This window comes from Carassius gibelio, chromosome B21, assembly GCF_023724105.1.
Source record: "Carassius gibelio isolate Cgi1373 ecotype wild population from Czech Republic chromosome B21, carGib1.2-hapl.c, whole genome shotgun sequence".
In the NCBI taxonomy this organism is placed as follows: Eukaryota; Metazoa; Chordata; class Actinopteri; order Cypriniformes; family Cyprinidae; genus Carassius; species Carassius gibelio.
This window is the reverse complement of record NC_068416.1, coordinates 8,462,448-8,476,619: the sequence shown is the minus strand read 5'-3', so window position 1 is coordinate 8,476,619 and position 14,172 is coordinate 8,462,448. Positions and strand designations below refer to the sequence as shown.

Here is a 14,172-nt window from a genome sequence, read left to right as displayed (position 1 = left end):
ACTTGTGGCACCTCTCAGCTGTTATTCCACTCCATGATTCTTTAACAACATTCCACAATTCATTCACATTTCTTGGTTTTGCTTCAGAAACAGCATTTTTGATATCACCCCACAAGTTCTCAATTGGATTAAGGTCTGGAGATTGGGCTGGCCACTCCATAACATTAATTTTGTTGGTTTGGAACCAAGACTTTGCCCGTTTACTAGTGTGTTTTGGGTCATTGTCTTGTTGAAACAACCATTTCAAGGGCATGTCCTCTTCAGCATAGGGCAACATGACCTCTTCAAGTATTTTAACATATGCAAACTGATCCATGATCCCTGGTATGCGACAAATAGGCCCAACACCATAGTAGGAGAAACATGCCCATATCATGATGCTTGCACCTCCATGCTTCACTGTCTTCACTGTGTACTGTGGCTTGAATTCAGAGTTTGGGGGTCGTCTCACAAACTGCCTGTGGCCCTTGGACCCAAAAAGAACAATTTTACTCTCATCAGTCCACAAAATGTTCCTCCATTTCTCTTTAGGCCAGTTGATGTGTTCTTTGGCAAATTGTAACCTCTTCTGCACATGCCTTTTTTTTAACAGAGGGACTTTGCGGGGGATTCTTGAAAATAGATTAGCTTCACACAGACGTCTTCTAACTGTCACAGTACTTACAGGTAACTCCAGACTGTCTTTGATCATCCTGGAGGTGATCATTGGCTGAGCCTTTGCCATTCTGGTTATTCTTCTATCCATTTTGATGGTTGTCTTCTGTTTTCTTCCACGTCTCTCTGGTTTTGCTCTCCATTTTAAGGCATTGGAGATCATTTTAGCTGGACAGCCTATCATTTTTTGCACCTCTTTATAGGTTTTCCCCTCTCTAATCAACTTTTTAATCAAAGTACGCTGTTCTTCTGAACAATGTCTTGAACGACCCATTTTCCTCAGCTTTCAAATGCATGTTCAACAAGTGTTGGCTTCATCCTTAAATAGGGGCCACCTGATTCACACCTGTTTCTTCACAAAATTGATGACCTCAGTGATTGAATGCCACACTGCTATTTTTTTGAACACACCCCTTTCAACTAATTCAACTAATTGCCCAATTGCACAGCCTTAAGAGCGTGCATATCATGAATGCTGGGTCTCATTTGTTTTCTGAGAATCTACTGAACCTACTGGTAACTTGTTTGCCACGTAGCAATAAAAAAATATACGAAAAACCTTGATTATTCTGGTTAGTCACATTGTACTGCTATTATTTTGAACAATACTGTATATATTTTAGATATATTTATATCTGTTCATAAGCTATTGCATATTATTTTCAATGAATTATTTGTAGTGGTTTGGTTAAGGGTGTGATTAGCTGAAGATTATTGTGGGATCTTGTGATTAGTTGATGAATGTGTGCATTGTTAATGATAATATTTAAATGCAATGTACTGAGTGCCTACTAAGACTTGCATGTTGTGCATAATGTTTTGACCCTGGATGCTTACAGAAGGGTATAGATATTTCAATATATGGAAATGTATTTATTATTAATATATCTCAATCTATGTGCTTCTGTATGGGCTGAATGCTTTCATTCATATTTCGCTGTATATCCTGTTTTTATTAATAATCTGGGTGTATTACTGTTCATATTTGCTTGTTAATAAATTAACTGAATTCATTTCGAGTATGTATTCATCATTCACAGCTGCTGAAACATCCTTTAAATTAGTTTGGGCATATGAGGACATAAATTAGGTTCAAGTGCTGCATGTCCGCCCATAGAATAATTATAAAAAAAAATGACCAACTAATTACCAGCACACGACCACCGATCTGCGACGTTGCCACGACGTCGCAGTTACTTACTGGCAACGTCACAAAGTTACGTTGTGGCGACGTATACGCACCTTTCACTTTTGCGGTTGCCACGACGAAACTTTGGTCACCAGATTACGTCGCAGTTACGTAACAGTTACGTAATGTTGGTTTTTTTTGTTTGTTTTTTTTTTTATTATTGCAAAAAGGGTACAATTCACATGTGATTAGCCATAATATACAAAAAAACATAGAGATAAACAAAAAAAAAAAAAAATAAATTAAAGTAGCCAGGGGAAGCTTACAGATCATTACAAAGTGAAGGAAGACTATATGCTGATAGTTTTAACAGCCTTTTTGTTGTTTGAGCCAGAAATCAGATTAATATAATGTTCAACTTCATGGATAAAGAGTACAAAACAAGGTTTTTTAGAGCTGAATTTACATTCATGAATGTGAAATTTTGCCAAAAGTAATTAATAAATTTATAATGAAGTACGTTTTTTCTTTACTTTGACTTTTATAAAAACAAAAAATAACATCCTTCCACAATAAGGCAAAGTCTTTAAAAATATGGTCAATGATGAATCTGCTGAGCTTTTGCCAAAATGTTCTAGTGTGTGGGCAATACCAAAATGGGTGCAAAACTGTTTCGGGATGGTCTTCACAAAAAGAACAGTTTGCATTGATGTCCCTTTTAAATTTAATCATGTAATGATTAGCAGGGTAATATCTGTGAATTATTCTGAAAGATACTTCTTTCACCTTATTTACTAATAAATACCTGTGAGGAATCATCCAAACCTTTTTCCAGTCAATGTCATTTACAAAACGGTTCCAATAAAAAGTAACATTTGGAATAGAAACAATCTCTTTCTGAAATAATGCACGAATGTGCTTATTATTATGTGGAATATGGGAAAAACAGATTCTTCCAACTGGTGAGTCAGCCACATCAGGGAGGGAGACAGAAGTAGGTGAAAGTCTGCTAGTATACTTAAAAAGCATGATTGTGCCTGATGGAATGGCGTCAAATACGATTGCGAATTCTTTCAGCGTAACAGGAATGTTATATGCTGATAGAAATTCTCTATAGGAGAAAAGTCGCCCTTCTGCATTAAATAACTGGTCCACCAGCAGAATCTGATTACGTACCCAACTCTCAAAATAAAAAGACTTGTTCTTATATAAAATATCTCTGTTATTCCAAATTAGATACCTGTGGGGTGAGAAATTATGCTTGTAAATAAGAGACCAAGCTAAAAGGACCTGCTTATGAAAAGTGGACAGTTTTACAGGAAGTTTTTCTACATTGTAGTTACAATTCAAAATAAAGCCCAGACCACCAAAACGAGAGAATATATAATGGGGAATAAAATTCCAAATCGAAACTGGGTTTTTAAGAAAATGCTTAGCCCAATTAATCTTAAATGTATTATTTAGAGTATTGAAGTCCAAAAAATTTAGCCCACCAGATTCATATTTATTCATAACAACACTTTTTTTGATATAGTGGATACGATTTTTCCAGATGAAGTCAAAAAGCATTTTATCAATGTCTTTACAGATTTTATTGTCCAAATGTAGAGAGAGAGCTGCATATGTAAGCCGTGATATCCCTTCAGCCTTGGTAAGCAACACTCTGCCTTTTAAAGACAAGTCCCTTTGCAACCACTGGTTCAGTTTGTTCTGAGTTTTTTTAATGATTGGAGAAAAATTTAACTGAGATCTAATTTTCTGATCTTTAGAGATAATAATACCCAAGTACGTTACTTCTTTCTTGATCGGAATGTTGCAAATAGTTTGTATATCACAGTCTTTTAAAGGCAGCAGCTCACATTTATTAATATTTAGGCATAAACCAGAGGCCTCTGAAAACTGGTTTATTACTCGAATGATGACAGGTATCTGGCTTGCATTTTTTAAAAAGATTGTGGTATCGTCAGCAAGCTGACTAATGACGATATCCCTACCCGCAATAGAGATTCCTTGTATAGCACTATTACATACATAAGTTGTGAGAATCTGTGTACAAAGTAGAAACAAATAAGGGGAAATTGGGCATCCCTGACGAATGCCCTGTTCCAGATTAAATCTGGGGGAAGTTCCATTTTTCAGTTTTATAGAGCTATTTCCATTAGCATATAAGGTTTTAATTGCTTTGCTGAAAAAGTCCCCAAAACCAAATTTCTCTAAAGATAGAAAAATAAATTGATGTTCTATTGTATCAAACGCCTTGTAGAAGTCTAAGAGGAGGATGAAGCCATCTTCAGATATTAAGTCAGAGTAGTCAAGAATATCTAATACTAGTCTAATATTATTAGAGACTATGGTAAAGACCTACAAAAATAAACAATTTGTTCACTTTTTGTGAAACGAAAGTATCAGATTAATTTGATAATTAAACTAGCATTAAAAAGCATGCATGTGAAAAACACCATTAACACCAATAATGAACAGATGACAGAATCTACAAACCTGCCACTTGAGGGAGAAAAGGGGAAATTATTAATATCACATAATGTTACATTGAAAACATGATTTCGGTAGCCTCGGTCTAATTAACGTTAAACTTTATACAGCGGTTTAACGTTATATTCAAGTTCACAGGATGTCTAGCATGAGCATCATCAAGGCATTCAAACAAACTAATTAACGTTACTACGGTTAAAAATTGAATAATAAGAAAGTGAATACTGTATAGTTTATAGTGTTAAATTTCAAATAATTTGAAACAGGTAAGGTTAAATATTCGATTTTAACAGTTAACGTTACCCTAGACCACCTCTGAGACTGCTTTTGAGCTAATTAACCAAACAGAGCATTTATTTATAAAACTGAAAGAGAAAACCTACAAAAATACAAAACACTACTCCTCTTTGATGGCATTTAACGTTATATCAGTTAAAATCTATGAATAAAAGTAGATTTATAGCGCTTACCTTTCCTCCTTGTCCGTCCGCTGGAAGGTGACCGTTACAAAATGACGGGCACGCGCACTTCGCGCACTTCGCGCACTTCACTCAGAAAGTGATGTGCGCTGCTAGTAGGGGGGGGGGGTGAAATGCTATTTCATGCATACTGAGTTTTTTACACTGTTAAAGAGTTGGATTCCCATGCTAAACATGGACAAAGTTTCAAAAATTAAGTTGTACGTTTGAAGGAGTATTTCTGTTCCAAAAATACTCCTTCCGGTTTGTGACAAGTTTCGGAAAGTTTTTTTCGAGTATGGCTCTGTGTGACGTTAGATGGAGCGGAATTTCCTTATATGGGTCCTGAGGGCACTTCTCCTGGAAGAGCACGCGCTCCCATATAGCAGAGCAGAGAGAGGCTGTGCACAGACAATCACTGATCAGAGCGAGAGCGTTGCGAAATGTCACAAAAGGAGGAGTGTTTTTGGTTGCCAGGGCAAGACAACCCTGCATAGATTACCAAAGAAAAAACAGCATTAAGGGACCACTGGACGGAGTTTATTTTTACAGAGCATCAACAAGGTTGTGCAAGTGTTTCTGTTTGTTCCCTGCATTTCGAAGATGCTTGTTTTACAAACAAGGCCCAGTTTGACTACGGATTTGCGTATTGTTTATTTCTTAAGGATGATGCAATCCCAACGAAAAAGGGTCACGATCGTGTGTTGGAACTAGAGGTCTTCACCGGTCCAAAAATTCTTGCCCGAACCCGACAGAGACCTGTAATGTACTACACCGAACCGACCCGGACCCGTCTATTATTTCAAAAGCTGGACCCGGACCCGTGTAGATCCGAGAAATGCCTACCCGGACCCGACCCGGACCCGTATATTACTTGAAATCTGGACCCGAACCCGCCGGGAAGACACAGACCCGACTGGACCCGACGTTGACATATTCCACCTTAAATTGCTATTACAAGTCAATAAACCTGTTGCGAAGAATACAGCTTTTTGTCTTACCTAATTTAAAGAGCCGTGGTCTCTCTTCCTTGTACCTGACTGCCTATGATGCATTACAATCCTCCGACAAGAAAGTTATTCATGTTATTCCTCTCATTATTCCAAGTCCAAGCTGAATCCACTCATTATTTCAGCTTCAGAAGTCCACTTGATGTCACGGTGACGGATGACAAATGCTACTGTGCACATGTACATCCTGACTCGAGTTAATTCGCATAATAACTTACACTGTTTGCCTTTTGAACTATAATAACGATCGCTCGTGCAATGCCATGGCCGCTGACATTATTTATTTACTATCATCTGATCTCTGTCTGTGCTCTCTGCTCAGCATCGAGTCTGAATCTGAACCACTAAAACTTTAAGATTAAACGGTTCATTTATAATATTATAAAAATGGGAGAAAATGTAAAACGCGGTTTGGCGGTCGAAGTGTCCCTCACTGCTTGCCATAGAAACATGACTGCACATGCGTGCTAGCTTTATCAACCTAAAATGCCTTAACGCAATTTGAGCGTAATAGAAAACATTCATGTGACAGTTCACCTCAGATTGTGTTGCTGATTTGAAATAAATTAAACATGAGTGTGTCAAGTCTGCAAGCATTACCGTTTGTGCACTTGTATTAACTCTTGAGTCTGCGAGCGAGAGAGAGAGAGATCAGTTTTTTTGGCTCACTCTTTTCTTTTCCTAATTTTACAAGTTGCAAGTTACAAAAAACACAAGCAGTCTTTGATTACGGCCGGATGTTCTTCGAGTCCGATGACTCCGATCGGCGATCGCACGGGTATTACACACAATGTTAAACAGACCCGGGACCCGAGGTAATAGATTCGGACCCGACCCGGACCCGGCTGATGATTTAAAATATAGACCCGAACCCGTACGGGTCCCGGGTCGGGTCCGGGGTCGACGGGTCTCGGGTGCACTGTGAAGACCTCTAGTTGGAACCGCAGGCAGTGAGTAAAACTGCTTCAAATATCTCTGCCTCCTTGTTAGTGCGTCCCCTCCCATCAGAGACCCGGGTTCGAGCCCCGCTTGGAGCGAGTCGTTGCTGCTGCTGCTCTCATTCAGTTTCAGCCTCGGGATCTGATTCTGGATCATAAATAAACGGCTGAATCTGACTGTTAGCCATGGTTTATTTTGGATCATGGTTTTTTCCTCAAGGCAATGTCAGAGCCGTTAAATATGTTTTTCAAAGGCTCTGGGTAATGTCACAGCTTCCAAACGCTCTTGACGCAAAAGCCTACTGGCGCTCGTGATTCTTTAGCTCCGCCCACACGTCACGCCTCTAGGCGCTCGTGTTTTTCCGGGAAAAATCGGTACAGACTATCTTTCTCTTATGAATATAATAAAACTAAAGACTTTTTGGAGTTATGAAGGATGTAGTACTACCCTGCTAACACACAGACGTAACAGTTACGTAACGTACTGGTAATTTTTGGTAATTCCATGACTTACCAACTGACAACGTAAATACGACGTCGCATGCCCGTAATTTTATTACCATCACATTACCAACTCACAACGTCGTCAGTACGTCCTTCCAACGTGACCAGATAACCAAGAACGTCCCAGATAGGTCCTCTATTGGTAATATATTGGTAACTTCATGACTTACTGGCAACGTAACTACAACGTCGTATGCACGTAATATCATTACCATATATTTTTTTTACGTTCTTTATATGCTCTCTGAGTATAGAGCCATTTAAAAAGTGTAATTAAACTTCAGACTCAAGATAAAACGTTCCTTAAAGATATAATATGTTTCTTTTCACCAAGTCAGAATATGGACATGCTTTTAATATATAGTGACGTGACATACAGGCGCGCGCTTCCGCAACTGACGCACCGCGCGCACAGTATTGACAAGAAAAGAGTTGTGAAACTTTCTATCTCGTAAGGAGTTATGAACGTGAAATAGTGACACAGACTGGCTACACCATCTCATCTGCAGCAGTGATTGTTGTATCAGAAGGACAGCGCGTTTGTTTGACGCACTTTTCACTTCAACTGTGTCTGACAGGAGAATTAGCTTTCTGAGGTGAGTTTTACAATTTATAATAAATAAGTTGGTTGATAAAATGTATAAAACAAAGTTAAAACAAAAGTCTAACGTCGCTAAAACCTTTTTTTATTATTTTATTGTTATTATTAGCCTTCTAGCCATTGAGTTACCATGGCAACCGCGTACACATCAGCTGCTGGAGAGGAGAGGACTCGTCTGACATTTTCTCTGTTTCTCGTCAGTTATACCAAAGAAAAGGCCAACAACTGCGACAGATTTGTTAAGTAACACGTTAATATCATCCACAGTCTACTTTAAGTACTTTTTGTTAATATTTATACCTCTGCGATTATGGTATTTTTCCTGAAATGTCTGCTATCAAGTATTACGCTAGCATAGAAACATAATTAACGTTATAGCATATTAGATTTGAGCCCTTATTAATGAAAGTTTGGCCTTTTAATTACATCTTATGCCTAAAGGATCGGTTTTGATCATTTTGTAAATGTTTTTGATGGTAATTTGTCAATAGATAAATGAAATAAAGTTAAGCTAATTAATTTAACCTAAAAATCTGCATTGTAGAGTCTATCAGTGACGTCACTCGTGGTCTAAAATGGGCTGAAACTATTTCAAACCACGGGCTCCCAGTCCCAAGATGGCAGCGTTATAGGAGGACGTGTGCTTGTCGCTCTGCGAGCAATTTTGAAGGGTTTATGATATTACTGCCATTTTTTTAAATAATTTGATGGCAGAACCTTAAAAAGGAGAGGAGGGGAAGAAAAAAAACTAGAAAAAAAACGATCATATAGCAAGACGTAGTAATTGTAGGCTACCACGAATGCCCAAGTCTAAAAAGAAAAAGAGGAACACTGAAAGGTCAACGATTTCTCTACACGTGCCGCTAAACATGGAAGATAACCAGTCTCAAGAGTCGGTAGCCCAAAACCCTTTGAGTGGAGATGAAATGTGCTGGTATGAAACCACCCCAGAGCCATTGTCAGACACCGGTTTATTTCCCATTTTGGCGGTGGAGACACCAGAGAAGCCTGCCAAGAAAAGGAATCGTGAATCTCAGTCAGGTGGGCAAAACTGGGAGACGGCTAATGCTGAACTCATGAAGGCGATACGAGCCATGACCAGCAAGCAGGATGAAACACTCCGGAGAGTCTCTGCTATAGGCTTAACTACTGAAGCTACTTCCAAACGTGTTGAGGAGCTGACAACAACTGTTAAACAGCTTTCACTGGATGTTCAACAACACAAGCAAACACTGGAGAAAATGAAAGTTGCCAATACTAAGCTCCAAGATGAAAATAAGCACCTGAGAGAAGCTGTTGCTGAGTGTCAACGCTACAGTAGAAGGTGGTCGCTTAAGATGCACGGCGTAAGGGAGTCAAGAGATGAAGACATCAGAGGCAAGATAATCGACATCCTTGGGAAAATGGCACCAAAGCTTCGTGAAGACTTGAAACAAGGCATTGACATCGTCCATCGCGTGGGGAAACTGAGAGATGACGGCGCTGCGAGATCAACTATAGTTTTGTTTGCCTTGCGTCGCCTTCGTGATGCCGTCTGGAAAGAAGCTAAAAACTCTCAGTATCTGCAAGAGAATCGTCTCAGGATTACCGAAGCTCTTTCTCCAGAGGACAGAACGGCTCGGGAGAAGCTCTGGCCTTTGATCAAGAATGCGCGTGAAGAAGGGAAAAAAGCTTCATTCCGAGGCGCTTCGGCTGTCATCAATGGAAAAGTTATTGACTGTCCGGAATAGCCTCGTTGGCTGAGCATCTTCTTTAACCAAGCCATAGGTAGGCATGAACACTCTGCCAGCGCCCGTTACAGACTGAGATGGTTGAGCACTTAATACTAGTGCTACCTTAACAGATTTTACTTTGGTTTTTGTTTTTTTGTTTTGTTTTTTTCTCTTCATACAACTATATATTATCTCCTTGTCGGGCTCTAAATGAGATCACGTCGGTTTAATTTACTATAAGTGCAGCCGTCTTGAACGTTCTTGTTTCTAAGTTGACGGCTACTTGTACAACAGGGTTCTTGCTATTTTAAGGCAGGTTATCATCACCTTCTTGTTAGGTCTTTGCATACTTTTTGCGTTCAGTAGCACTTTCAGGTAATTTCTGTTCTATATCTGTGTTCCTTTATGGACTTTTTGTTTAAACGTTTTAATGTCTTGTCTTTAAATGTGAGAGGTATTCGGGACTTAACAAAAAGGAAAGCATTATTTTTATTCTGTAAAAGGTCTGAAGCTGACTTGATTTTATTACAGGAAACACACTCTTGTGACTCTGATACAAGGTTCTGGAAAGCTCAATGGGGTAATGTTGTTCACTTTAGTCATGGTTCTAATCATTCTGCAGGTGTCTCAATCCTTGTGCATGGTTTCAAGGGGGATATTTTGGAAGTTGTGCCATCTAGTGACGGAAGATGGATAATAATAATAGTTAAGCAGGACAATACAGTTTTCATCGTTTGTAATGTATATGGATTTAATTCACACTTTGACAACAAAAACTTATTCAATACCATTACTGGCAAGCTAAGGGATCTGAAGGGAAAATACATAAATGCCTTTATAATTCTTTCTGGGGATTTCAATGAATGCCCTGACGAAGTAGAGGATAGATACCCACCTAGAGCGGCTTGCTCCTCCCAAGGAAGTGATTTAATCTCCTCTCTGTGCTCAGAACTATCCTTGACTGATGCTTGGCGTTTTTTTAACCCAGGCATCCAAGATTTCACCTGGAGTAATAGAAGTCTAACTTTGAAGTCGAGAATTGATTTATTTTTAATTTCCTCTTCTGCTCTTCAATTTGTTAATGAGGTTAAACATATTTATGCACCCCTTTCGGACCACAAATTAATTATTTTGAAACTAGGCTCCACTGACCCGCAATCTGGCTTAAGAGGTTATTGGAAATTTAACAACACTCTTTTGAGTGACAACTCCTTTAATGAATCTGTTAACCTTTTAGCGAAAGAGATCTTCGAGATTGACATTAATATTGGACATAAGAAAAAGTGGGAGTACTTCAAGTATAAAATTAGACAATTGGCTATAAAAAGATCTAAGGAAATAAAGAAAGAAAAATATAAGTTAGAACATGTCTTGATGAATAAGTTAACTCAATTAATGTCAAAAGGAAACATTAACCCAGAAGAAGAAATTGAGCTAAAAGCCTTGCAAATTCAGATAGACCAGATATATACAGAAATGGCAAAGGGGGCATTTATTAGATCAAGGGCTAAGTGGCTGGAAGAGGGTGAAAAGAACACCAATATTTTTTTTGCTTTAGAAAAAAGGAATGCTAAAAGAAATTCTGTAACTGAGCTCTACATTGATGGCACCCTTTCTAAGGATCTTACTCACATTTCTAAATTTGTTAGCTCGTTTTATGGTAATTTATATCAGTCTAATTTTAACAGAGAAGAAAGTGTAAGTTTTTTTGAAAAGATTCAGCACAGTATCCCTATTATTAGTGAAGATTATAAAGCATCTTGCGACGCTGATATCTCTTTAAATGAGGTTAAAAATGCTTTGTTTGCTATGAAGAAAGGAAAATCTCCCGGGATAGATGGGCTTGGAGCGGAGTTCTATATTCATTTCTGGGAGCTTATTCAACTCCCTTTAATGCACATGTTTAGGGAGTGTATTGATCAAGGGGAAATGACCACAACAATGAAGCAAGGCATCATCTCCTTGATCCCGAAGCCTGATAAAGACCCTCACTTAATTGATAATTGGCGTCCTATCACATTATTAACTATAGATTATAAAATTCTGGCCTCTGTATATGCAAATAGATTAAAATCAGATTTAAATTCAATAATTGCAGAAACTCAAACGGGTTTCATGAAAAACCGCCACATTAGCAATAACATAAGGCTCGTTTTAGACTTGCTTGACTATGCTGACAGTGTTGATTCTGACACCTTCGTTTTGTTTCATGATTTTTACAAAGCGTTCGACACAATCGAACACCCCTTTTTAATACAAGCCATCAAGGCATTTGGTTTTGGAGGCTCTTTCATCAACATTGTTAGCATGTTCTACAAAGAAATAAATAGTTCTGTTATAATTAATCAAAATACTTCTCCACGATTTCAGATTAATAGGGGGGTCAGGCAGGGGTGCAACATTTCTCCCTTTTTATTTATCTTAGTAACCGAACTACTAGCTATACACTTAGTAAAGGAAGCACATTTTGAAGGAATAAAGATTTTTGGAAAAGAAATAAAGATCTCACAGCTGGCGGACGACACCACCATTTTTTTGAACAACAAAGACCAGTTGAGTGTTGTCTTTGAATTGGTGGAGAAATTCTCTTATGCATCTGGTTTAAGGCTTAATCGATCCAAGTGTGAGTTGTTGCCACTTCATTGTTGTAGTGACTCTGCTATTGATAACATTCCAGTTAAACAGATTGTAAAATATTTAGGTATACATGTATGTAAAAATATTATAGTTAGACAGAACTTAAATTTTTCGAATAGGATACAGAAAACCAAATTAATATTCAACTGCTGGCTACAAAGAGACTTGTCCGTCTTAGGTAGAGTATTACTCTCCAAGGCAGAAGGCCTTTCTCGCTTTGTTTACCCTTCCTTGTATCTATTTGTAAAGGACTCAACTGCTAATCAAGTCAACAAGACCTTTTTAGATTTCATTTGGAAGAACAAGTCTCATAGGCTTAAAAAGAATTTTCTCTCTAACCCTAAAGAAAAGGGAGGTCTAGAGATTTTGGATTTTATAAGTGTGGTCAACACATTCAAAATTAATTGGTTAAAAAGGTGCATTCGAAATCCTGATTCTATTTTTTTCTTTATTCCGAACTTTATTTTTAATAAACTAGGTGGGATCTCATTTCTTCTAAAGTGTAATTTTCTACCAAATAAACTACCTATAAAACTGTCCAACTTCCATCAACAGTCCCTCTTGGCCTGGAAAATATCCTTCAATCACAACTTCTCGCCACACAAAGCTCTCCTTTGGAGCAACAGCGACATTCTTATTAGGAATAAATCAGTATTCTTCCCTAAGTGGTTCGACAGAGGAATTAACCATGTACTCTGCTTATTTGATGATTCTGGCACCATGCTCTCTTATGAACAGTTTATGGAAGCTCATGATTTCCCAATACCTTTTAAAGACTTTAAGTCTATCACTGATGCCATCCCTATCGGAATTAGACAATTTATTAAAAATCATCTGAGCTATGGAAACAAAGATATCAGACAGCCTTCACTTATGTTGGATGGTGTAGAACTATCTGATAAAAAATGTAACAATAAGCATATTCGCCGACACTTGCAAAAGAGTAACTCCATTGCTCCAAGGGGTATGTTTTATTGGAATTCCTTAATAAGTGAAATAAAGTGGAAAAAAACATGGTTGATTCCTCACAAATACTGTATCTCTAATAAAGCTAAAGAGGTCCACTTTAAACTTTTACATAACATTTACCCTACAAATTGTTTTGTTGCTAAGTTTCGAGACATTGACACATGCTGCAGCTTTTGTAAACGGGATGCTGAAACCATTCCTCATTTATTTTTTAATTGTCCAGTTACCAAAAGGTTTTGGGAAGATTTGGGTACTCACTTTCTCCAATCTCAAAATATAACTCACTCATTCACCCTGAAAGATATTATTTGTTACTTTTATTTCCCACAGGATGGCACCCTGGAGTTTGTATTAAATTTTATAATCTTATATGCTAAGTTCTTTATACACAAGCAGAAATTTAGTAAGTCTTCCTTATGTTTTAAACATTATATTTTGGAACTTAATATGCTTCTTAAATCACACAAGCTTGTAAAGAACAAGAAGAATGGAAAACTTTTGTATAAATATTATGACCTTTTTCCCCGAATCCTCTTAATATTCTCTTTTTTTCCACCTCTATGTATGTATGTTTTTATTTTATTTTATTTATTCTTTAGTTTTTTTTATTATTTAATTTTTTTTTTTTTTGTTGTTGTTCTTTGTTTCTGGTATGATATGTATGTTTAAATATTTGTCTGTATATTGATGGTTTTACACGTTTGTACCCAATGTTACCTTCAATAATAAAAAAAAAAAAAAAAAAAAAAAAAAAAAAACTATTTCAAACCACTGTTTCAAGCTTGTTCTGATTTATCATTGTAAACAAATATTGATAAAAAAAAATTGTACAGTGATTTCAGGAGTGTCTTAAAAACCCTCTAAAACAGAGGAGAAGTTCCAAGAAAATGTCTAACGGGAGCTGCTGACAGAGATAGAAAACACAGGTGATGCTACAAAGCTTATTAAATAACTTCATATTTATTTTTTACAATATATCATCATGCATCTGTAAAATCTAAACATGTGAATTCTGGTATCTAAAGATTTTTGTATGTTTTCCATATTGCTATTTTTCTTTTCTGCAT

At 37.4% G+C, this 14,172-nt stretch overlaps 1 protein-coding gene across 1 annotated transcript in view; it reads left to right on the top strand.

Moving 5' to 3' along the window:
* The window catches only part of LOC127986041 (DNA repair protein RAD50), a 224,260-nt gene that overhangs the window by 197,236 nt on the left and 12,852 nt on the right, over positions 1 to 14,172 (top strand). The gene's annotated exons all lie outside the window — the stretch shown is intronic.